At 39.6% G+C, this 27143-nt stretch overlaps 1 protein-coding gene across 1 annotated transcript in view; it reads right to left on the bottom strand.

Annotated features, from left to right (window-relative positions):
* Window positions 1–20526, bottom strand: part of mgat3b (beta-1,4-mannosyl-glycoprotein 4-beta-N-acetylglucosaminyltransferase b) — a 66009-nt gene extending 45483 nt beyond the window's left edge. Inside the window, exon 1 of the mRNA XM_036570046.1 lies at window positions 19958–20526. The gene's annotated coding sequence lies outside the window, so the exon portion shown is untranslated. The remainder of the gene's footprint in view (window positions 1–19957) is intronic.
* Between the last annotated feature and the right edge of the window lie 6617 nt (window positions 20527–27143).

Genomic DNA, 27143 nt, shown 5'->3' with positions numbered 1-27143 from the left:
GAAAACACTGGTCATTGGCTTAAATGACTGCTGACCCATGTTGCTGACATCTGTGGTGATGAGTTGTCTGGAAAAATTAGGCACTTCATTCATAAACATTACTATCCCTTCCACTATACCCGATATACGCTGTGATGGTAGGCGTTTTAGTTCACACATCGCCACAACTGCTCAGTGGACGATGCCATCTCGCTCTGCACACGTCTCTGACACACCTGGAAAAGAAAAATACCTACGCTATGCATTTCACACAGTAGTTCCTCCTAAACTGGGCTGAGAAGCCCAGGTCTGTGCAACTCCTCTGCAACTGGGTACTGGACTTTCTGACCAACAGACAGCAGATGTTGAGAATTGGAAGCATGTACTAAGGTACACTGGCTTTAAGCATAGGAACTCTACAGGGGTGCTGCCTCAGCCCCCTGTTATACAGCTTATTCACCCATGACTGTGAAGTCAAACACAACAACAAAATAATTAAGTTTGCAGATGACACCACTGTGACTGAACCCAGTAATACTGAGTCTGCCTACAGGAGGGAGATACATGGTCTGTTTGGTGTCACAACAACAATCCGGCCCTGAATTTCACTGAAACCAAGGAGCTCATTGTGGACAGGTCAGAGAAGATTATACTCCCATCAGCGTCAATGGCTCACCTGTTGAAACTGTCAGCACTTTCAGATTACTGGGTGTGCAGCTATCAGACTCGCTCTCTTGGTCCCTGAACACCAACAGCGTCCTCAAAAAGGCATATCAGTGACTGTTCTTCCTGAGGAGACTTAAAAGCTCTGGGATGAACACAACTTACCGCTGCATCACAAAGAGTGTTCTGACTGGGTGCATCACGGCATGGCTTGGCAACCTGACTGCCAGGGTCTCAGACTCCTACAAAGAACTGTCAGAACTGCTTGCAAAACCATAGGCACTGACCTCCCATAACTTCAGGACATTTATGCATCCCGATACCAGCTAAGGGCTCAATCCATCATCTCGCATGCCTCCCACCCAGCTCATGTACTGTTTTTCTGTTTTCCCTACGACATACTCTTCCAAAGCACCACAGTGCTTCTTCCCCTACGCTATCAGAGCTCTTAACAGCAAACACTAAATGACTCTATCTCCCTTTTATATTTATACTGTATATATTGCATCTTTTTTCACTGCACTAGTACATTTTGTAGCATAGTCCATCTTGGGGGTGTACGATAAGTAGTATTTTTATCGTTTTATCGTGATATGAGTTCCTTCAATAGGCACATCTTTGACAGCTGCGATGACAAAAGAGACCAAAGTATCTCATACACACAGCGCCAGACAGATGCCATATCATTGCCAACGCAAACAACTAGAAGGATAATGAGTGCCTTGAACTCTGCTCTCCCTCGGGGGGAGGAGGGAGGGGGCAGTAACTTCACCATTCAACTAAACAGCCAATTAAAAAACCCACATGCACAGCTCAAAAACAACTCCTTAACAAACATGTAAAAATGCATCAAACATGAGGAACTTGCATGAGTACTTGCATCACAATTTGCTAGCTAAACTTGAGTTTTATGATATGGACATTATATATATACATATATATATATATATATATATATGAATATATTGTACTATATTCTGGTGGCTTGTTTATATTTCAGCATTACACTGTATTATTCAATAATAATGTACTGTAAACCGTGTTACCCCACATGTGGTCTCTTACAATTCATTATTCCTGTACGTAATACTGCACCTTTCTATACTGTATATTCTCAGTGCAGTGCTATTACTGCCTTGTACATCACTCCTTACTGCCAGCACCACTTCTTTATTTATTGGTATTTTATATGTACATATACTTTTTTTTATGTAGGACCATGTTCTGTCGTATAAGACTTTCACTGTATTTTTGAAGGCACTGTATTATGAATACATATGACAATAAACCAGTCTGGAATCTTAAGCTTTGACTCTTGTCTTGGTGGAATGACTACACTTGACGCAAGAGGACAACTGTGCAAATTTAATTTTTCATCAAGCTATTCCTTTAATGCCAGATCAGTGGTGTGACTTTGCAATTGACCATTCACAAAGAGTGACTCTGATTGCAGCAGTGCTGCTGTTGCTATTTAGAGACAAGCAGGCAAGGCAAACTAACCAAAAGTATGCTATTTGTCTGTTTGTCTACTTAAAGCATGAGTGCAAATAGACTACAATCACGCAACAACCACCCAGCTATGTGGCCACGGTGTCACAAAAATGACGCAAATTCTCTCTAAACACAACACGGCCCACGCTTCATAAACAGGCTGGCATGAATACAGCTAATTTATTCATCGTTTTGGGCCAGTCAACACTGACTGGCATTTACGATTTCACACAAGCTTTAAGAATGGAGAGCCAAACAAAAGCAGTTTTGGCAATATGCTGAAATAATATATCTCCACTCAGTTACTCTCAGAAAGAGACCCCCACACCAACACACTCAAATATGTGCAAGGGGGTGTTGAACTTGATACAGCTCTTATTTACAGACAAACGTAGCCCTGTTGCTCGCTTGGCTGTAACCACGCAAGACTCCGTGCAGCTACAGTGTGGCCACTGTGCTGGTCAGTACAGAGCTGCGCGTGGGCTTTTTATTCAATACTCCTCTTTACAGTGGTCGCTTGTTTTGCTGAAAGGGACAGGCTTCTTTTAGCTTGAGGGAACAAAAGCTTAAAAAGGAAAAAAGCTCCTCTTGCAATCCTGAAACAACTAAGCTTTCTTTCACTTTACAGTGCTTTGAATTTACTTGAATAAAGTGCGTATATCAGTTCCACAGGAAAACAATATTTAATGTCAATATAAATGCGGCCAAAAGTAATAAGCTGAAAGGCAGTAACTGGCCTAAACTAATGTGTTTCCCATGTGAAACCAAAGTATCAGGTAAATTCAATACATTATTATTTCCACTATATTTTTTTCACTCTATATGGTGGTACAGAAGTTGGCTCAAATATTCAGACTAATTTGGATATTTGAGTATCTGTAGGAACTGCCAGTTATCCAGTTAACTGCCAGGAAAAAAGAAAACAATAAAAAACAATGGCAATAAAAGAGAAAAAGCCAATATTAAAGTAATAGTTCAGTGAAAAATCACATACACACAATTTCCCACTTATCGCAGATGTAGTCGATCGGCGGCCGAGACATGCTTGGAGTCCAAATTTTGCGTCTTAGGTTTAGAACTGGAGCAGGTGAGGCACCTGCTAACAAACAGTAGAACTCAACTGTCACCCAAATAGCCTTTTAACTTGCTTAAACTGCATTTATGAGCTATAGGCACATTTTAGACAACATGGTTGGGATTCACAAGCCACCCAGGAGGAGGAGTGCTGATCCATGACCAGTCCTGCTTTTGTCTGAAAAGGCTGCCTGTGGCTGTGAAGTTCTGTTCATTTTTATAGCTCACAGTAAGTCATATTGTGCTCTAAGCCACCCTGACAAGTCTGTGTGACCTTAATGAAGACCTGGCTGCAGTTTGAGAGAAGCTCTGAGAATGTATTTTCACAGAAATGTTTTGGTCTATTTGGGCAACTATTGAGTTCTAGCTTTTGTTTTGTTAGTTTTTTTGCCAAACAATTTCTTTAATGTAGGGCTGCAGGCTTACTGTTTTTGGTGTCAGCAGCACACAGATGAATACATCTTAAGTCATGTTTCATTATTAAAAGAATTCCAATAGAGATAAGCAGGTTTATGATAAATAACAGAGGCTGCCTCTTCAGATAAGTCAATGCGCTAGCAGAGCTAACTGATATGCAGAATGCTAATGATCGTCTTGTTTCTCAGGGGAATACATTTTCACTGTTTCTGGACTGAGTTAAGATCAGCTAGAGTAGTTATGCTGCAGTCGACTAGAAGTCGTAACATGGGATTTTCAACCACCGAGTAGGAAAAATGAAAGAAACGCCCCCTCAGATGAGAATATCCACACAGAAAGTCATGATGGTCTGAGTTCCGCATTGGGTGTCATATCAGCAAGACACCTAATCTCTCCACTCCATTCACAGTAATAATAATTAACAGTAATGAATTTTAAATGAGATTTGGTTTAGATCAGTCAACATACTGACAATGTGGCTGGTTATATCTACAACACTGCTGTTCTGAAATGGTAAATAATTCACAAATGTTAAGGTTATCACTTATATTGATATCATCACCTGGCTGGCTTGTTGCTAACAGAGACTTAAAGTTAAAGTTAAGTTGAACACGGCATTAGCAATACAGCCACGCTACCCCTGACTTCTTAATCACATCCTTAAAAATGGGTTCAGGTTAAGGCAGTGATGTTTAGTTTAGAAAAGTGTAATATAATATTCATACATACAAAACTGTGACATTTTACAGTCTCGTTAGAAGATGAAATTGGCATTTCACTGATTTTTTCCCTTTATAGTTTCTCTGTCTTTTTCACTCTTTAAAAAGATGGTTCTTTAAGGGTTTTTTAGTAAAGAAAGGACACTCAAAGAACCCTTTGCATGATTAAAGAGTTCTTTGCATCATGAAAGCGTTCTTCAAATTGATGGAGAATGGATCTATATAGAAACTTTTTGAAAAGGGTTCTATACAGCACCCAAAAGGGGTCTTCTATTGTTTCAATGTCAAGCTTGTAATAATAGAAGAACCCTTTTTGTTGCTATACAGAATCATTATATCTATACAGAACCGTAGACAACACATTCTCCATCAATCTGAAGAACCTTTTCATGATACAAAGAATCCTTTAATCATAAAGCAAAGGGTTCTTTGAGTATTCATGGTTCTATATAGAACCATTTTTAAGTGTGTAATGATGAAACATAATGAACACCTAAATAGTGATTTCAGCATTTGTATACAGGCACCTTGTACAGTTAACAAATCAACAAAGTCCAAAAGTAGCCATGCACTTCCTTAGTGTGTTTTCAACCCCGCTGGACTCCCAGAAATCCAACATGAATTTGTGAGATTATATAAACTCTTATGACTCATTGGAACATTCAGCAAAGACATTAGGGATTTGGTTTGGCTTTATTTATCGGAATAATCATATGCATACTGCAGCCTTTAGCAGCAGCATATTGCACAGGCCCACGCTGGGCCTGATAAACTCCGATAACCTGTGATTAACAAACAATACATTCCGTAGAGCTAATCTGAAGGCTGATAACTGAGGATGTCCAGAGGAAAAGCTTTCATTCATTTAAAAACGAGACAGCAGACAGAGAAAGAATGGAATTAGGGTACGATTCCCATCTGGAACTGCAGGTGTAGGAGTGGTGCTGCCTATTAGCACTGCAACAATTAATCGACAATGTCAGCAATGTTGATTATGGGAAAAAAGGCTATGTTTTGATGTGCTCTACAATGCTCTATAGAAAAAAACCAAAGACCCAATTCACAGGGCGAGAAAAACATGAACAACGTTCCGAGATTCACTGCTACTTAAAGACAAGAACAAATAGAGTTATGCTTTCTACATTTTATTCCTTGTCAGTGTATATAAAACACTGATACAGAATGAGAAACACATGGGAACAATTAATAGTGGGAGGGATTACAATCACAAACATGAGCACAACTATGGAGGAACAGAGAAGACAAGACTGGCGACGTGTCCCAAGGTGAAGGCAGCAGCCGAGGTAGAAGAGATCTTGCAAGCACCTGTCTGCAAAGTCTGTACCAACATGGCTCAAAGAAAGAGACGCACTGAAATTTTACATTAAAAACATTCAATTAAAATTTATATTTAATTACGAACTCTGGAGCTGCAGCATTTCACCACTTCACAGCTGTTTCCATTTTTCAAATGGTTAAAATGGCTGAAGGTCTAGAAAAAAACACCAATTGAATCCTACAAATCTTCAAAATAAACGGTGCTTTTTTCATTCATATTCAACAAAAATGGACAGCCTTAACTGAAGCAAACGGCTGAGAAATGCAGCCTTCCTTGGCCATATTCTTGTCTTTGGGACATGCACAGCTACTCTGACAGACTGTGTTGCACCAATGTGGATATCACATTGTATTAGCGTGATACTGGCACTTAAATACAGTACTGGTATTGGCAATACAGAATACTGATACTATAAAGCAATTTCTGATGCACACACGCTACTGAGTGATGCATACATATGTGCCTGCAAAGCAACACATTGTCTGTGTTGGATTAGTTTACATTTGAGCGAGACAGTAGTAAAAATTCTCATTGCAAAATCCGTTAACACCAGTATTTAGAGGAGAGAAACTTGTAGTGGGTTATAAACTGGTTGAAATTCTTCCTAAATAACGCTAATAACTAGAGATAAGTGCTAACCGCGCTAATTGTAGTCCTTAACCTTGAAGTTGCATCAATTGCAGTCCGATTTATTGTTAGTCCAGGTTGTTCTCAAGAGAGCGAACATTAAATAGACACGTAGAAGGATAATGACAGCCTTCAGCCTAGGCTTAGCCTTTAGCATAAGCATAACAGCCCGCTAGCTGAGCTACTGTTTTATCTAACAATGCCTTTTCAATACCAATGCCTGTCGGTCAGATGCATCAGACAGCGCCGTGGTCTTGCGGTCTGGTGCTCGCATTAAGCCAAGACCCTGCAGCTCAACAGCCGCTACTGTAGTGTAAACAGCTGTAATATTTACTAAACTTCGGCAGAGTCTGATGGTGTAAGCGTGAGTGTCTGTGACGCACATAAGACACAAATTACTTAAGCAGAGAAGGTTTATGTACATATTGTTCAATTCTGTTTTTACTATTTTGAACAACTAAAAGATATTTGAAATTTATATCAGTGGTTAAATATGGATCTCATTAAAAGTAAAGGGTCATTCTTGAATAATACGTCTCTGTTAACTTACAAAAATAAGTTTTCTTAAGCTTCTAATATGGTTTTACTGCCCACAGTTAATATTTTAAAAGTAGAATGGTATGAATATTAAGATTTATATGCTCCTATTGAGTAGTTAGGTCAGACAGTGTTAGTATCAGTGTCGATACTCTCTATTGGCAGATAGCTGAAGTTCAGGAATGGGTATTAGAGGGGTAAAAGTGGTAGTGGTGCACCCCTAATTGTAATATGCTGCAGGAAGTGTAGGGGATGTTATGTCTATTCTATTCTGTTAGAGAGAGGACTGATGAAGAAGAGAGCTACTCGAGTTCCATTTACACCAGTGGGAAATTCTGTCCATTTCACCAAAGGCTGACAATTATTTTTTCCTCCTGTCAGCGATTACTGTCGACTTGCCACATTTTTTGTGAAAGGTAGGCTGTTGTAATTATTTTTAACCTAAACAAGAATTTTCTTATGAGGCGAACAGAACAGAATAAAAATCTGTTCAGATAGATGCCAGGAATGGTTGCACACGCTGCTGTCCTTGGAGACGGGGAAGAGGGAAAAGTGGATGACGCAAAGCAGACTGCCCACTTATGCAGACAGGAACTGTACCACTTTTCATCTCACTCACTTATAAAAGGTATGCACAGTGCTATAATAAAGGCAAAGTAAGACAAAACCGTGGAAGCATTATGGTTTGATTAGTCAATTAATCAAATAATAAGTAACAGAATATTTGGGCACAAAAATAACAGCCCTAAGCCCTTAAACACTACAATGAACTTCAAGGAAGTAGGAGAATCTTCTAAAGACAAATAACTGCAAACATGTGATGAGACTGAATTACTGCTGTCTTCCTTTATTTGGTGTATACAACCACCCGGATTCGCACCACTCACTCCCACAAGAAACTACACGGGATTCAAATGTCACTGCAGAGGTCATGACCGCTACGTTCATCAAGCCTACACCCTTTTCAGCACTTAGCCTACTCTGGAAATATATCCCAAATGAGTTATTATAGACAACTTTGACTGAGGCGAAAAGAGAATCACTGTCCTGGGAAAACTTCCAACTTCCAACCTTCCAAACTACTTTTCAAGAGAAAAACAGCCACATCTAACACTGTTTTAGTGCACTCATGATAAAATCTCAAGGATGTTGGTTGATTTTTTAGGTCTCAGAGTGGTAAAACGTTTAGAGGGTATAAAGTAGAAGAAGAGAGATCAGAGAGGGAACAAAAATAGTGTTATGGGCTTTTTTTTCTTGGTGGCTAGGCTGCTGAGCTAGTGCCAGCCAGTGTGAATGAATGAGTGAGATTAGGCCTTTTCCTTCAGAGATAAACTACAACTTAGGGATAATCCCAATGAAACATCTGTCCCTCTCTCCCTCCTCTCTTTCCTCAAGCCTCGGTCAGGCACGCTTGATCGCAGCAGACAGCTGCCTGGCACAGAGGCTCCAGCAGCTGCCCACTCTTTTCCTTTTCTCGCTCTCGCTCTCTCTGGGGAATGAAGTGTCCACTGAAGTGTGCTGCTTTGGAAAAGGAGACTAAAATCAAAGTTCCCGCTGAATTCTCCTGATTCTGAATCACTTTAAACTATTCAGTGTTTAAGATCTCTGAAAATACAACAATTAATTATGACCCTGTGCCCTGTATACGTACACTATACTCTAATCCATGGGATGGCAACATGCAGCTTTTTTACTGTCCTGTTGTCACTCCAAAGCAGAATTAGATTTTTAGGTAAAAATAAAATAATCCTCTTTGCAACGAAATGAAGCTCTGCTGATCGTTCTAACAGTTTTAACAGAAACGGTCGTAAACGCTGGAGTTAATGTAGAACTGCTAATTCACCTTTTAACTCTGAAGGTCGGCACCCAGACTGCTGGTCACCATAGCAACGAAGACAACAGTCTTGCCTAGCTATTAGCTATCGGAAAGGTAAAGAGAAAGATTTAAGACGAACATTGATAATTTGGAGACAAATAGACTTATTTGCATTTATAAGCACTCCAGCTTTCCTGATACATTTAATCTGCAACGAGAAAATGTCAAACATTAAAAAGTCGCTAAGCTGAAGTCAGCTTGTTCGCCAGCTTCTTGTTTGAATTTTCCTGTTCCATGGTGCAGCAGTTGCATTCTGGTACCTCAAGCGCCATTTAAGGTGGAACGGGAAAATTCAAACAAGAAGCTGGCGAATGAGAAGCTGACTTCAGCCTCATAAAAAATCGAACGTTGAGAGACATTTTACAAGATACTGTTCTACTTTTGTGGACAAGTTTCCTGCCGGAGATGTGAGAAAAGCGGCTACAGCTAAGATAAAGCTTAAAGCAGATCAAAGTAAGTCCGTGTTTTCGCTTATATTATATTGTTTAGTCTATACTTGGACATACTGAGACACATTTACAGCCAAGATAGTGGAACATTACTTCAATAATATGGACATAAAATGTTGTGGCTCCCAAGGTGGTTTGAGTTTTGTTGAAAGGACAAAATGGCTCTTCTTAACATTTGGGTTGCCGACCCCTGCTCTATGTACATTTTGGTCCTCTTGAGAGGACTAGGGAGGTCAACACTGGCTGATGCATTTTTAAGGTGGGAAGGAATTGTTTTAGGGGGAACTTTTAGGTGTTAGGCTTTTTCCAATGTGTTTTCTAGCTCCCTTGCAGTAATGCTATCTATCTGAGTGGTTCTCAGGCCGGTACTCCATACATCATTTTTAAGCAGTACATCATCAAAGTGTTAATGGTACACTACATTCGCTTTCATTTTCTGTTTTACTTGCACTAGAAGTGGAAGTACTCAATTTGAGACACAGGGACTCTTCCTCCCTCTCTTTCTCTATCACACACAGCATTTGTTTGTCATTAACTAAATGAATCCATTAAAATCCTTATTGACAGGATATGTGTGGCTCTCCAGTGGATTGGATGGAGTTTTCTAGAAAAATGGTTAGCAGGCTTTAGACAATAGGGACTTGGCAACAGAAGAGGAAGGAAAGGCACACTGCTGGGGCTTATAGCTGACACTTAATGGAAATCTGTGTGAATGAATAAAGCTTTTATCCTGTTTGAGACTGCACCAGCCCAGAATGCATTTTCTCAAGGCTTTGGGTCTATTTCCGGAGAAAGGGAATTAAACCCTGCTCTGATGTCCGCAATGTCATTTTGTCCTTCTCATAATCTCCGCATTTTGGTACACTCCTGTTTCCTGGGCTGTATTTACACATCACCCCTCTGATGGGATGCACCATGGAACATTCCATCATCCATCTCACCCTCTACAGAGCCATAGAGGTCAAAAACAGGTCAGCACTGTTTTCCCTGAAGTAGGTGTGCCCAGTAAGGTGACACTGACAGGACAATAGCGAGCGGCGTGGCTGTCGTACTGCTGGCAGCACCCTTGCAAGCCATGGCTTCTATTCTGGCTCCTGCGTTTGGACATGTGACAAGAGTGGCCGCGTGCATATGTGTGTGGTGAGAGAGAGAGGGAGAGAGAGAGAGGGGGAGAGACAGTGTAAGCAATGGTGCCTTATATAGAGACAAGCTTCAACTGATGGAGATGTTCCATCATTTCAGGAAACCCTGGGGAATAACAACATACCCACAGACTCCATGAGACAGTCGCTAAAAACAAGACCCCAAACAGGCAGGCTTAGCATCTATATTGCAGATTATATTTCTATATTTCACGTATTTCAACCAAAATAACACCAACATCTAAGATAACACTGCAAACCACAAAGGAGAACTGAAGAAAACTGTTAAGTGGCCTAACAAAGTGAGTGCTAGCAGCCCTACTCGCATTATGCTAATCACAGACTCAGAGCTTTCACTAAGTCTGATAACCTGTAAATTTGTTTTAGGTCACACAAAACTGGGATTTGTAAGGTTTTAAAACAGACTAGGACAGAAAGACCATGATATTTTTAATCATTTTATTGTTCTGACCAAACTGTTAAGATGTATAATACAAGAACAAGAAGTAAATGCTAGGCCTCAACTAGCATGGAGCAGCATGCATTATGCTAATCAAGGACTCCGAGCCTTCAAGTCTTATTAAACGTGATAACATGTAAATTTGTTTTAGGTCACTTAGACAATGTGGGGAAAAAAGAAACAAAAAAAAAATTGAATTAACATTCAGCATCAGCAATTAAACATCTGTAACCTTGCTAATATATCATGCTAATGTGACTTGCTTTCAAGTAAAGATGTAATTCAACCACAAAACTGAGATTTGTATGGTGTTAAAACAGACTAGGACAAAGGGTGATGACCATCATGGTCTTTTTAATAATTTTTTTGTTCTGACCAAATTGTTAAGATGTATAATATAAGAACAAGACGTAAATGCTAGCCCTCAACTAGCATGGAGCAACATGCATTATGCTAATCAAGGACTCCGAGCCTTCACTTCTTATTGAGCATGACAACAAGTAAATTTGTTTTAGGTCACTTAGCTGACATTTTGGGGAGAAAAAAAAATGATAAAGTATAAAAGTTAATTAACATGCAAACAACTGTAACCTTGCTAATGTATCTTATTAATGTATCCTGCTAACATTTGCTGAATCTTGGTACCCAGAGGTAATTAAAACAAAAAAAGTGGGAACTGGATGGTGTTAAAACAGACTAGAATACAGATGCCTGATGGGCATCGTGGTCTTTTTAATCAGTCTTTTGACTGATGTATAATATAAAAACTAATAAATGCTAGTGGCCCTCAACTAGCATGGCACAATTTGCATCAAGCTAATCAAGCATTCATAGCTTTCACTTCTTTTTAAGTGTGACCACATGTAAACTTGTTTTAGGTCACTTAGCTGACATTTTGGGGAGAAAAAATTAATAAAGTAAAAAATGTAATTAATATGCAAACAACTTTAACCTTGCTAATGTATTCGGCTAACATTTGCTGAATCTCGGTACCAAGAGGTAATTAAAACAACAAAGTGGGATTTGGATGGTGTTAAAAGACGCCTGATGGACACTGTAGTCATTCTTTGGTTCTGTCCAAACAAGATGTATTATATAAGAACAAATAAATGCTTGTTGCGTTTAAATTTATTGCAGTTATCACTTCTTTTTAAGCGTGACAACATGTAAATTTGTTTTAGGTCGCTTGACTGACACTCTGAGGAGAATTTCACCTTGCTAATCTATCTAGCTAACATTTGCTGAGCTCAATATCAAGCATCAAGGCAATTCAAACACAAAACTGGGATTTGCATGGTGTTAAAACAGACTGAAAAGGCCTGATGAGCACTATGGTCTTTTTAATCATTCTTTTATTCTGTTCAGACTGCTAAGATGAGTAATATAAGAACAAAAGGTGAATGCTAGCAGCCCTCAACTAGCATGGCGCAATTTGCATTATGCTAATCGAGGACTCAGAGCTTTGACGTCTTGTTGAGCGTGATAACATGCAAAGGTGTTTTAGTTCAGTTAGCTGACATTTTAAAGGGAAAAAGGGATACTAAAGTAAAAAATGTAATTACTACGTTAGCAGACAACGGCAACATTGCTAACTCATCTTGTGAATGTATCTTGCTAGCATTTCCTGAAAACAGAGGTACGCTTAATACAAAATGGGGATTTAGATAGTGTTAAAAACACAAGAACAAAGAGGCTTGATCAGCACTGTGGTCTTTTTCTTTTTCAGTCATTCTCTTAAGAACTTCAGGGGATCTGGAAGAATGATTAAAAGACTACTATAATGCCTTTGTTGCTTCAGTATTCTTAGCCTGGCGGCTTTGGCTAAAGAAATCTCTCAGCTCGACAGGACTCCTCGAAATCTCCACCATCTGTAGCACAGACTACCTTCCGCTACATCATTAAACACTGCTGAGCAGGACAAGGAAAATCACGTAGTTAATCAAAAATTACTTCTACTTCTTCTCGCTCGGCACACATTCTTTAAAGAAGCAGGGGTATGTAACAAACCACTATGCGCTGCTAATCTAGGATTAGTTTTGTCCTTTATACCAACAGTTAATATTGGCAGGGAGAAGCTGATCTTAGATAAACACTATTATTCTGTGTGGTACAAATGGAGCCCAAAGATCATTATAACTGTTTCAATTTCTTCTCTGGCTGCTCAGGTAGAAGGATCAGCTTTGAGCCCCATCATACTCATCACTGATAGCATTAATGAGGGTGGTGCACAGGGGAGTGCTAGCGAACAGCTCTCATCTGTTCTCACACCTTTTCCAATCTCTCTGTCTCTCTTTCGGAGGAAGGCGTCATCATTCTGAGGGAACATACCTCAAAGAGGCAAAGAAGACGAAAAGGAAGGAGTGCGAGAGCGGGATTTTGCCAGAAGGCATCTCTGTGACAGATGTCACTTCAGAGAGGGAGGAGAGTTGCTAGTTACTAATGCGCCAAGCTGCACACTGTTGCCCAACAGCCTCTCACAAAAGGAGCTCCAAACCACAGGCCTGGAGCTGGAGCCCACACAGAGGAGATCGCAATCTATATTCAGCAATCAGGCACAACTAATGCGACATCTGGGGCAGCCATTTTGAAGCAAACAATATTTACCAAAATGCTGTGCTTATGGGTTCTGCTTGGAAACCATGCTGGTTTTCCCCACATAGAGTAAGATGCTATAAAATAGTGGTTTCCAAACAAATCTGATCCTGCACATTAGGGGCGCACATTTGGAATAGGCCCGGATTGGAACTGGACGAATTTTTGCTGCAAAAGCTAAAACAGTCATTTTTTTACCATTGATTTTTATTATTTTTATCTGTGTTGCAGGTTTTTGATGTAAATAATAAGGGTAGGAAAAAGAAACATGATTCTCGCTTGAAAGATTCTGAGATTCGTGAAATGTCAAAGTCAGATTTTTCTCTAGACTCTGTGTTTTATTGTTATGTAATACCTTATGCCACAATATTGTTTTCTGAGCATGAATATCATCAGTACGTACTGACTGTGTGTTTGATCACAAAAAGAGCATGACTAGTCCTGTTTAACTGATTTTAGAGCAGCACAGTATGTGAAATGTTATAGAGCGAATAGTGCTTTTATAAATATAACAATAAACTGAATAGTATTTTTTAAATGTGGCACTAATTTGTCTTTTTCAACTTACCAGATGACAGAAAAAAATAAATACCATGACACATTGTGTACTGTGAAAACGTCTTGAAGTATTGTGATTTTTATTGTGATAAATCTCTGCCATATTGGCTACCTCTAGTTCACCGTAGCTCTACTGTAAAATAAACCTGAAACATTATAAAGTTTGATGAAGGAGAAATAAATTTGCAGAATCTCACTAAAAATATATCTGCATTCACAAATTGGTCACAGTTTTCATTAATATGACACAAACAGCCCAGAACCATAGTAAACGTTCAGTATGTGAGAAGACGGCTCTGTTTAACAACCACCTCAGCAACCTGCTAACAGGCTAACCGGCTAATCCAGTAATATTTAGAGTAGAAGTTCAAGAATTTACTGACAAAAACTGCAATACACAAAGCAAAAAATGTGTTACCTGAACGTCTGTTTCTCCATTTAGGCTAAAGATGTTACAACTCAAGTCAGTATTGGGTAAGTCAAAGCAGTTTTAGCTTGGTGCTAACAACACTGAAAACCTCATTACAGCGCTAACAAAAGTTAGCAAGAGTGTACTTTAATAAAAAGAGTTGTTATCAAGTAGAGGTTTTGACATTAAGCACTGGTATAAATGTTTGTGTTTATGATTATATGAAAAAAAAATTAACTTGTTGGAATACTTTTTGTTCAGACATCTGCTTAAATGTTAATGTCTTACTGAGGTCTCAACTCCAGTCATTTTAATATGCTTTATTTCATCAGTACCAAACACTTCTGAGGTAAATGAAACACCAGCTATACAGTCTGTGACACAAAGAACAAAAGGATCAAATACATTTTTGTTTTTTTCATTTTTAGCCTAAACTTATAAATGGACTTGCACAAAGTGTAGGTTACATTCAAACTACCATGGAACTACTGTGTCAGTGTCACGGCTGTGCTGAGAATGGTCCACCACCCAAATTATATCTGGTCTGTAGTCAGAAACTGACCAATTATGAATAGGGTAGAGGGTAGCTGACCAATTGTGCATGACAAGTGGTGGGCAAGGGTCTCTAACTGTAATGCTATATAGGTGGCCTATAAGGTAGGTGTTTCTAATAAAGTGGCTACTAAGATAACACTGCTTTGTACAACAAATACAGGAGAAAAAAATCACAGAGTAGGATACACAAATCAAAACTCATTTGAGAATTGTTTTATAATCACATCCTGGCACCCAGAATGGAAATCAAACCAATTTCCAGCCTATTATTTGAATGTTGCTGCTACGCTGATACCAAAACACTGTAGCATAATTATGCATGGTGCATGCTAAATATGTTGGCTCTTACAGTCCAGATAGCATTTTATCTGATCCATATTATATAACTAAGCTACTTTTCAACCACAATTTTTAAATGCCAGTTTGGCTGATATAAGAGCAAACAATGTTATTGTAACTTTGACTAATAAAAGGTACTAGAAATGTGCCAGTGTAAGTTAGACATATATATATATATATATATATATATATATATATATATATATATATATATATATATACACACACAAGTTATAAATATATATATCCTGATCGGGCATAACATTATGACCACCTCCTTGTTTCTACGCTTATTGACCATTTTATCAGCTCCACTTACTATATAGGTGCACTTTGTAGTTCTACAATTACAGACTGTAGTCCATCTGTTTCTCTGCAAACTTCAAATGTGCTGCTGGAGTTTTTAAACACCTCAGTGTCACTACTGGACTGAGAATAGTCCACCAACCAAAAATATCCAGCCAACAGCGTCCTGTGAGCACTGATGAAGGACTAGAGGATGACCAACACAAAATGTGCAGCAGCAGATGAGCTATCGTCTCTGACTTTACATCTACAAGGTGGACTGACAAGGTAGGAGTGTCTAATAGAGTGGACAGCGAGTGGACACAGTGTTTAAAAACTCCAGCAGCACTGCTGTGTCTGATCCACTCGTACCAGCACAACACACACTAACACACCACCACCATGTCAGTGTTACTGCAGTGCTGAGAATGATCCACCACCCAAATAGTACCTATATAGTAACCTATATAGTACCTATATAGTAAGTGGAGCTGATAAACTGGACAATGAGCATAGAAACTAAGAGGTCATAATGTTATGCCTGATTGGTGTGTATATATATATATATATATATATAAGGCTCATTAAATCGTCCAGCTGGCTTTTTTTGTTTTTTGTGAAGCAATTAGAATTGTCCATACATACAAGATCAGGGTACCCCCACTGCTTTGATGTCTTCCTGGCGTCAGCGCACCTGATCCAATTAATCAGCTAATTACGGCAAGACACGGTAGGCAGAAATGACAATTTTAGGACCATCAATCATTTCACAGCTAGCTTTTTGAATAAACTCCCTCCATAACATGCAGTGTAATCATAAAAATGTCAAAACTCAACAGAAATGTGTTTATTTCAGCGCTCTCATCTAATTGCATTTCTGAAAGTTAGCAACTGTGCAGAAGGCTTAGCATTACCACTCTTGGCACAACCACATTGTGTCATATATCACTGACAAGCTTGTTCCCTGAATCAAACCAGCATTTCCTTTATAATGACAACAACATTTCCATTAATAGCGCATGTTGTCTGAGATGCCGTTTTGAGGCCATTTTGAGACTCATGCTGTTTGGGAATAATAAGAAATTACTTTAAAACGGACTTCCACTGAAGTACTGAAAACTGCCTGAAGCAACGGCATCTTTAATTTCTTTGCATTCAACTTACTTTAGCATGATAATTATACAGTCAGTGGCATTATTCATGGTAGACCTATTGTGCTGAATATGTAGACTAAAGAAAATTAGCATAGGGTTACATTTTGCAGTGCTTGACCATTCTTACCATTCTTTTAACCTGAAAAACAAGATCGCAGCCAGAAACTGGCACTGTGCACATTACAGAAAAAAGCATATGTACCCACTAGAACATATGTAAAAACAAATGCATCCACTAAATTTGCCTACTCTACAAAATCCCTGCAGCATAGCTTCTAAAGACCGTCCTGTGTGTGTGACTCTGGCCCATCTGGAGGCTAACGATCATTCCAAATACAAAGACAAAAAACTATTTCTAAGCAAACATGCTAATTGTGTGCAGTTGTGGTGATTTTATTTTTCCCGACATGATGTAAGTCATGTGGCTGGTAGCTCATTGTTTGTCACAACAGAAAGTATCTTTTCTAGGCCTATGTCGATTTTCATACACCAGGTATGGTTACTGAATCTACTCTGCATGGTTATCTGATCCTATAAAGGCAGTAAAGTGGTCAAATATATCCACAGTACTATGCAAAAGTCAAAGGCTACCCTACATTGATTTCATTTCCAGTCACAACAGTCACCACAAGTTATTAAATTTCAAGTGCAAAGAGAGGATACAGGAAATAGAACGTTACATAAATTACACAAAAGCCTCAAAAACTAAATATGATATATTCAGTATTTAGTGTGTCTTTTTAGGAGACTTGCTTTCAGTTTTTCACAGAAATCGGCAGGAATGTTTTTCCACACCTCCAAAGTTCAGTCTTCGAAGTTGCATTTTCTGCTCCTCATGATCCAAATAACCCCAAACATATTCGAGGCCTGTAGTGGAAATAAATAACTTGTACTTAATGGATGATTAAACTGTAACTGTCTCTGAATTTTGCACAGTAGTGTACACACTGCAGTTGCAAATGCCTTGGAACATACTGAAAACACACTGGCAAAACCCTTAATGTTCCATGATTAAAGCTCAGCCTGCCTTTTTCTGACCAAAATTAGGCTACTTATGTTAGGGTGATGTGATTGCCTTGATTTATCCACCCACAGAAAGTCATCTAGATTGGAGGAGGTTGGTCTGGATGCTCAAAGCACTAGAAACTTGTTACAGGAGTAGAGGAGTCATTTGCATGGTTTAATGATAACTAACATAAAAAGGTATTGTGCAGTCCTACCTGTAATCACATTTGCCTTTCCCATCACAGCAAGCTTCATACTGCAATTCCTCAAGTTAACTCTACAGGCTGACGGCACAGGAGCATTACCAACACGTAACGAAACTGCTCCAAACCTTCAACCTGTGTGTTGTTTGGTGTGCCAATGACCCCTTAGAATACAGCTTTTTTCTTCAGTTATTAATCTTATATTGAATATTGAATAATATTGAAAAAAATAGACATTAGGACAAAATTGTTTATAATTATCAATATTGATATTCATTTAAAAGGCCAATATCATGGAAAACCAAATGTCCCTCCACTTTTTTTTTTTTAAATAAGGAGTTTGAAGTAATATGTTAACACTGATAATGTTTCACCATTCAATACCAGCCAGTCCTTATGGTCCAAATATGGCTGCAAAAACAGATCCTTTTCAATGAACTGCCACAAAAACCAATGTACATAAATCTATTTATATTACAAGAACCTATTTACATATATCTCTCCCACAGCAGTTTAGCCCTACCCATTCATACTGAAGTTCTAAGGAGCGTTTCAGCTCTGATCGGATCAGAGTGCACTCAATTATTCAAAAAAGAAAGAAATAATGAACTCTACCTATCAATCAAGCTGTTATTGATAATTATTGATAAATTGTTAAGTGGTCCCAGCTCTACTACTCAGTAACTATTAAGAAACTATTATGTAAGTTCTGTACTAATTAGAGATGGCATGTAGGTAGTATCAATGTGTGCTGATACCAGCAGAAAGCGCTGCCCTGGATATCAATAGGGATGTAACAATGCATGTGAAATCATGATACTGCAATACAAAACTGTGACAATACGCACCGTAAAGGTGTGACAAAGCATTGTGGAGAATGGACATTTTATTAATTATGCCATCTAATGCAAACGCACTGGTTAAACACCCAAGTTTTTAAGCGATCATCACCAATCATCACCTAACTCCAGCACTCCTCCTAACTCCAAGATTAGTGTTACCAGAAAATTGTGCAAAAACATGAACATAGTCATAAGTTCCTTCAATCAAATTTTGTTCAAAACATAGCAAGAATCCTGAATCGTGGACCGAGTATCGTGAATCGAATCTAATCAGGGCTGAGTGTATCGCTACATCCCTAGATATCAATTAGAAGAAAATAATGAATGTGATCCAATCCTGTAACAAACCTGTCCTGAAACAGCAGTTACTCACACTGTATGATGTGGTGTTGTTGTCTGCGTGGTTCTTTCTGTGGGGTTGACAGGCTGAGTAGTTTCAGCATGACAGACTACTTTTAGACGCTCGTCTTAAGCACTTCAATTAAAAATAGCTGATTTTAAATCTTAGTATTTTTAAAGAACAAATATCAGATCAGTATCGTTGAAACTCAGGGCTTCAGTATCGGCATGGGAAAAGATTGTGCCATCTTTAGTAGCAATGAGAGGGACGAACTGACATGTAGGCCCACATACAGAGTCTTGCAGTTTAAGGGGTTAAACTTTGGAGAGAAAGTGTCATATAACTGAAATGGTTCTACAGAAAGGTGGGATTTGGAGGTAAGTTCCAGCCTTAGCAGCAAGTGGGTACTTAGGCTTTCATCAAGAGCAAATCTCTACTCTGACATGAAAATTTCATCGCGTGACCTCAGGAAACCTGGACGCCTCTGGAAGATTTCCAAAAAACTGCAATAATGTGGTTCAGCCTGAGACACAGCCACGGTAGGCTTAACGTAATAATACTAATACTAATACTACCACTAATAATAATAATGATAATAACATTAACTCTGTGATAAGAATAGACCTAAAGCCAATACTAGTATTACTATTATTACTACCCAAATTTCTCTCATTTCTTTTTATAATAACAGCAATAATAATGTTAACCTTGCCTCAAATGCAGGTGCTAACCAGACTGCTGTGCGCTGATGCTGACTGTCATCATGGCTCTGTTTAAGCCCTTCACATCGTTCCCCTCCACAACTGCAAGCAGCGAACCCGAGCAGGTTTACACCGCGCGCGCTGCCTCTCTGGCCCCCTCCAGCCGCCCCCTAAAGCCCCTCAAACGCCCCCCTCACTCACCCATCGCCTGCCTGCAGCGGGGCTCTAGATGCTCGTTGCGGATGAGGCGCTGATCCGGTCGTCAAACGGCATCGCAGTGTTGTTTTTTCCCGCAGCGCGCGGAGCCTTTGTTCGCTGTTTTTAATCAGCACCGGGGAGTCTTCACGGCGGAGCCCCGCCTCGACACAGCCGGTCCCACTGTCCCCCAGCCCGGCCGCGGCCCATCCCGGACCAGCGCTGCCGATGCGGAGTGAAAAAGGGCACCCCCCTGGGTCTCGTCTCCCTGGCTCTCGTTTATTTTCCTCCTTTTTTGACGCTTTTATGGCTCGATCTCCTCCTCTTTTTCTCTCCTCCTCTCTTCCTCCTTTTTGAGCTCCGTCTGTGCGTGTGGCTACAAAAACATACGACGCCCTCCTCCGTGCGTGCAGCTCTCACTCCGTTATTTTTTCATTTCTCCCTTCAAAGATCATGCGAAGAGGAGGAGGAGGAGGAGGAGGAGGGGTGAGACAGCAGCTGCGGCTCCTCCCAGTTCTCCTGCTTATCGCGCGTTTTTTTCCTTTTCCCGATTTTGTTTTTCCACCCATATTCCGACTCGCCGCGCCTTTCCACACTTGGATTGGCGAGTTCTTCGTACTCTCAAGCCGTTCTTGGATGCGAAGCCCCGCCCCCTTGCGCTAGACTTGTCTTAGAATCCCGCCCTCCCGCGCTACGATTGGCTAGCATCCCTTACTCACAAACACAACGCCGTTCTAGAACGCCTCGAGTATGAAGCGCTCATAGCCGATCCCAGAGCCAATCATAGGTCACGGGGGCGGTGCTTTAGCGTTCTAGAACGGCAGTTGGCTTGTGAGTGTCGGCTACTAGCCAATCTTAGGGCAGGAAGGGCGGGGCTTGACGGAATATAGGTGGGAAGTAAAAAAAAAAACCTCAACAACGCATATCGCACCCAAGCGGGGGGAGCGCGGACTGAGGGTGAATAACAACAACATACGTCATGACCACATCGGGAGAGACAGAAAACACTACAAGTAAATAATCACTAAACGAAAAAAGTGGTTTCGACCAAAACCTCCTTCTTTATAAACTCCTAGCTCGTAGTTTCATCCATCAGATTCGCTGAAAAATCCGAATTCAAGTGAAAACTTGACCATGTCGTCAAACTTGCTCTACACGGATTTAAAGCAAAAGGTTTTTCGTTTGTGTGGAATCAGGGGGTCGGATTAGCACATTCAGTGAGCTCAACGTTACTTTCTGTCCTCCGCGGTTTCTGCGCTCGCAAAGCCATTTATAGCGTAGTTAAAGAACTTTTTCTGAGAAGGTGGAGTAAAACTGTGGTAACTGTATCAGGCTTTTTAAGGTGGAGGATAACCTATAATAACTAGTCTTTTTAAGGTGGAGTATAAAACTATAACTAGTCTTTTTAAGGTGGAGGATAACCTATAGTAACTGTATCAGTCTATTTAAGGTGGAGGATAACCTATAGTAACTGTATCAGTCTTTTTAAGGTGGAGTATAAACTATAATAACTAGTCTTTTTAAGGTGGATTATCAACTATAGTAACTAGTCTTTTCAAGGTGGAGTATAAACTATAGTAACTGTAGTTGTCTTTTTAAGGTGGAGGATAAACTGTGGCAAAGCATGAAATTTGATGACTGTAACTGTTCTGATTCAAACAAAAAGTGAAAGTAAACTCCCAACATATTTCCACACAAAGGACATGCTGTTTGGTTCAAAGCATGTCTTTATGGAATTTCTTCTTGAAGGAAGAGGAGAGATAAAAAATCTGTTTTTTTCCTCTGTTTCTGCCAGCATCACATCATAATTCTGTTAATGACTTAGTATGTCGAAACAACGACTTACTGTGTCAAACTTATGACATTTTGACTTGGTATTTCTAAATAATTACTATTATTCCAAAAGAATTACCAACTTTATAATAACCCATTATTTTGATAGTGTCTCGTCTTAATAACGCTTTTTTTTTTTTGAGAATCTTCAGAAAATGTCATTATATTAAGATATTAAGTCAAAACTTTGAGAAGATAAATCATTTCAAGATATCTCAAAATTTTGACATAGTAAGTCATTATTTCAAGTTACTATGTCCATATTTTGAAAAAAATCAGTCATTATTTTAACATTCTACATCCATATGCTTTGTCATTTGACACCAAAATTTTGACATTCTGCAGCCAGAAACAGGGAAGGAAATAGAAGCTACAGTGATAGTGTATAGTAGTGAATAGTGATTTATTTTCACTGCTACCTGTTTTTTTTATTAATTGTAAAAGTAAGAAAACCTTTTAAAGGTAAACAGTGGGTACAGTAGCTTAAAACCGTTTTTCAGTAAAAGTACTGATGATTTGATTAAATAATAACTCAAATGGTAGTAGAAATAGGAGGTAAAGCAGCTAGCTTTCAGCATAGCGAAGTCTGTTTGGCTGTATTCTTTTCTTTTTGGGTTCATTTTGAGTAAAACTAAAATGCTGAAGCTCTGAAATGAGAGGTAGGAGCAACAGTAAAATAGTTCAGGAGCTGATCCAACACAACAAAATGAAATTAAAGTTAAAACGAAACTAAAACTCGAGTGAATTTCTGTCCTCACAAATATGCTGGACTGTAATTCTGATTTGAAAACTTGAAATTGCACTTAAGTATGGAACAGTAAAAGTAAAGTTTACCCACATCTGGCAGTTAGCAAACTGTTAAGATTCACAGCAGCTCATGAAGGGTTTACAGAACACACAACCTAAGGCTGCTATGTTTTGCTTGGAGGGGCACTGATGGCTTCAGTTCACTCTGGCTCTGATTAGACCACCTGTACACCACATAGTGGCTCACTGCTAAAATGACTCCTTCTAATTGACCATTTCAAAAGCTGCCCACAGAAATGTATAAAGGACAACTCAGTTTACAATAAGTGACCAGCTTTACCTTTTTCAGCTTGCAAACACAGCCTGTAATCATTCAGGCAACACTGTTGCTCATTAATGCCTATGGGACAATCCAGCTGACATTAAAGGGCAACAGCGATTTTTCGCAAATTCAACATAATTAAAGAGTCAAGATGTAAACAAAGTCATTCAGAGTGGTTTTGGTGCTCCGTTCTAGAGAAACGTGCTGAGTCGAATTGTTCACAGGGGTGGTGATAGGAACCAGATGTCTGATGAGTTTAATGCCTCTGAATTCTCCCTCACAGAAGGTTATTACATGATGCCTGATGCACTGTTTTATGATCTTTTGTGATAAGGTTTTGGCTTAAAATGTATTTCAATCCATTCATGGCGGCGGGCTACACGTAGGGTGTTGTAAGGCAAAATAGTCCCCAAAGAAAACTTTAATTTTTTTTAGACATACTACTGTTTTAACATCATCAACGTAACATATAAGACTCAGAGGACACTGGTGTAGGTTCACTGGTGGTTTGGCAAGGTAAATATGTCTAAATGCACTTCAACAAAACAAAAAAATGTATGTGTAGAAGGTCTTACCTCATTTGTATGGTAGTTAAATTCAAGTTTACTTTAAAGATGCCTTAAAGCAGCAGGTTTCCTTGGCTTGACTCAGTTGAGAGATATTGATTTCACCGATTTAAGTCGCATAAGGAGAACTCAGAATCAAGGCAACTGGTTTCTTTAAATCATATGAGTAAAAGCCATTGGGATTTCCACTGCAGCATTATTTAAAGGCATGGTTAGGAGGTGCAAGACATCAGTGTTCATGCTAGTAATATCCCTGCTGAGTTGTCCTAGGAATGCACAGTATTCAAATCAAATTTGCGTTGTATTCATGTTGGGTTTTACAAATTACATACAGGGATTTTATCTTATGCAAGAGGGAAGTAAAGTTGCCCAAAGCAGAAGCAGAACTACAGTAAAACCTCTTTGACGAAGGTATTAAAAGAGTTTCAGTTCTAAAACTGAGCCGCATTGAAATCTGTTATAATATACACACATACAAGTTTGTACACATCGGCTCATCCAGCGTTTCTTCTGAACTCAAAGGTATTAATAAGGAGTTTGTTCACCTTCTCTGCAGTAACAGCTTCTACTCTTCTGGGAAGGCTTTACACTAGACGCTGTGAGGATTTGATTGCATTCAGCCACAAGAATATTAGTGAGGTCAGTTACTGATGTTGGATGATTAGTTCTGGACACTCCAACTCATCTTAAAAGTACTGGATGGAGCTCTATCTCTCCAGAGAATGCAGTTCCACTGTTCCACAGTCCAATGCTGGGGTTTATACACCTATCTGACGCTTGGCCGTCAGTGCTTTTTTAAGGGGATTACACAAACTGTGACCTCTGTCAGTAATGGGTGCAACTTAGAGTAATTGAATCCACTAATTAGAAAGGGTGTCTTTATGTTTTTGGACATACAGGGGATGACTGAATACTTCAACTGAATTTTGTATAATTGTATGCATGTCACAGGCGGCACGGTGGCGCAGTGGGTAGCGCTGTCGCCTCACAGCAAGAAGGGCCTGGGTTCGATTCCCGGCTGGGTGACCAGGGTCGTTTCTGTGTGGAGTTTGCATGTTCTCCCCGTGTCTACGTGGGTTTCCTCCCACAGTCCAAAAACATGCAGTCAGGCTAATTGGACGTGCTAAATTGCCCCTAGGTGTGAATGTGTGTGTCTGTCTGTCTGTCTGCCCTGCGATGGACTGGCAACCTGTCCAGGGTGTATCCTGCCTTCCGCCCAATGACAGCTGGGACAGGCTCCAGCACCCCACCGCGACCCAGAAGGATAAGTGGTTTAGATGATGTATGTATGTATGCATGCATGCAAATGTTTGGGCACCCCCAGTTAAATAACATTTAATATCTTTCCCTCCCCCATTGTGTTACAAACAAAAAAATTGAAGAAAAATATCATATTAAAGTCTGTTCCTGTGTTCACTCATTTTCACTTAGAAAATCAACAAAATGGCATCTGACCAGTGGTGTTCAAACTTTTGCATAAAACTATGTGCCAAGTTATTAAAAGCATACATCGCATGGCAACCATAGTTTACTGTGAACCAACTACAGAAGCAGAAGAACACTGGTGCATTTTAACAATAGTGCTTTGCTGTTCTATAAAAGCAAAGCCGTGCATTACAGTGACTAACAGGGCTAAATCTTCTGTTGTTTTCTAATAAAGCAATGAGCCACGAGGCTGCGCTACTGCGATTTTATCACGGGAAAACTCCCTTCCCTGTGATAAAATCACAGTAACGTATGGCCTCAAGTGGCTTATTGCGTTTATAAAACGGCAGCCAACATAAAATATGATAAAATACACAATTTTTCAGAAAATAATGTTATTATTAATGATTATCGACATAAACAATTATTCCGCAAAGAAATGTAGTTCCTTTAGAGTATGGTATCGTTGCCAAGCAACCACGCACCGCTGAATGAGGAGAACGCTCGGTCGCCTATCGCTGTGTATTGCGGCTATTTTATGAATTCTTAAACTTTTTGTCTTTTAACAATGAACATATGATAACACAACACTGTGTAATGCCAAAACTTTCGCTTTGTAAGTATTTTTTGTCACCAAACTACCACCGCGATTATTTAGCACTAATCCAGTGGCTTCCTCTTCTCGTGCTGTGGCTGAATCCCAAATGGCTCCCTGCTCCCTAGATAGCTGGTGCACTCGCTACGTAGGAATTTAAATACCCGATCCTGACCCACAACGGTGCTAAAAAAAAAGAGCCATTTGGGACACAGACACACTAGATAAATGATGCACAATCTGGCTGTAGATGCTAGAATTTCTAAACTTCCATAGCTAGCACACTGTTTAGGGAGTACGGAGTCGTTTGGGATTCAGCCTGGGCTTGACGCTACTTCTGACTGAAACACGAACATTTGAAGCGTGTTATTTTTAGATTTTATACTGTCGTTTTACAGTTACTCGTACTCTATGTACATTAATTCAAGCCTGTGTTATTTATAATGGAGTTGTTTAGGCTGTTAGCTATCTCTGAGCCTGTTAGCTAGATGACCCACCTAGTTTTAGTTAACATCATAAGTCGCCAGCCCCTTAGTTCAAACTAAAAAAGAACCCGTTTCTTACTTCATCAATATACTCGGTGGTCCATGTGAGCAGCATTAGAGTTCAAGATTATTCCATTAACAGCACAAGGGTTTTTTTCGTGCCGTGGCGCAGTAACGATACAGTCGCTGTGAGGGGGTCATAGGTGCGGGTATATCGTGGATTTTACAATGGATTTGAACGCGGCTCAGCCAATCAGGTTTTAAGACCGGAACTATCCGTTTTACAACATCTCCTAAGCTTGACAACATCACTGTAATGCACAGCCTTGAGTGTCTTTTATTTTTTTTTAAAACAGTGCATTCACTCAGTAATAAACTTTATCTATAATGTTTTGTCTCACATATATGCTTCTCCGCTCTATTGAACTCACCCCAGCCTGTGTCACAGTTTCTATCATTTATTTCAGCAAGGCACTAGAAACAAGGGAATACAGAGAGGACAAAACCACAAACGAAGTCTATATATATATAAAAAAAACATTTGCTCAGAGATAAGCATATAGTCATGACTGTAAAACAAACTTCACCCCCCCTTTATAAAGTGTACAGCAGAGTCAGCAGCACAGCTACCACTCTCTCCAACACCCATTCACTGACTCTGACCATCATAACCTGACATCAGTCAGAGCTCCTTTTTTCATGATGGATGGAGGAAATAGACAGATAGAGACACAGAGAGACGGAGGAGGAAATAAATAAGAAAGAGTAAGGGAAAGCAAGAAAGAGAGAAAAAGAAAGAGAAAAGAAAGGGACAGTAGAAATGATAGTGAGAAGATAAAAAGGAAAGAGCTAGAAAAAGAGAACAGAGACAAAATGAGAGAGAGAAAAAAAAGACGAAAGTGAGAGGAGGTAGAGAGAGAAATAAATGAAAAGTGAAGAGGCGAGCAAAAAAAGAGAGTAGGTACAGAAAGGAAGAGAAAGTAAAAAATGAAGAAAGCGTGACAGAAATAAAACAGAGCAAGGAAGGCAGAGCGCGAGAGATGGAGAAAGAAATGAATGTAAACAGGAGAGAAAGGAAGACAGAGCGAGGGGAGAATAGCAGAAGAGAGCTAGGAGAAGAAGGGAGCGAGGGAGGGAGGGAGAGAGAGCGTGCTGTATTGCTGTCAGTAATCTATGGAGTATAAGGGGTCCTTACCATTATATGACATTCGTTATAAAA

The sequence above is a fragment of the Colossoma macropomum genome, unplaced genomic scaffold, assembly GCF_904425465.1.
Source record: "Colossoma macropomum unplaced genomic scaffold, Colossoma_macropomum, whole genome shotgun sequence".
In the NCBI taxonomy this organism is placed as follows: Eukaryota; Metazoa; Chordata; class Actinopteri; order Characiformes; family Serrasalmidae; genus Colossoma; species Colossoma macropomum.
The sequence above is the reverse complement of the archived record's forward strand: the minus strand, read 5'-3'. Positions and strand labels throughout refer to the sequence as shown.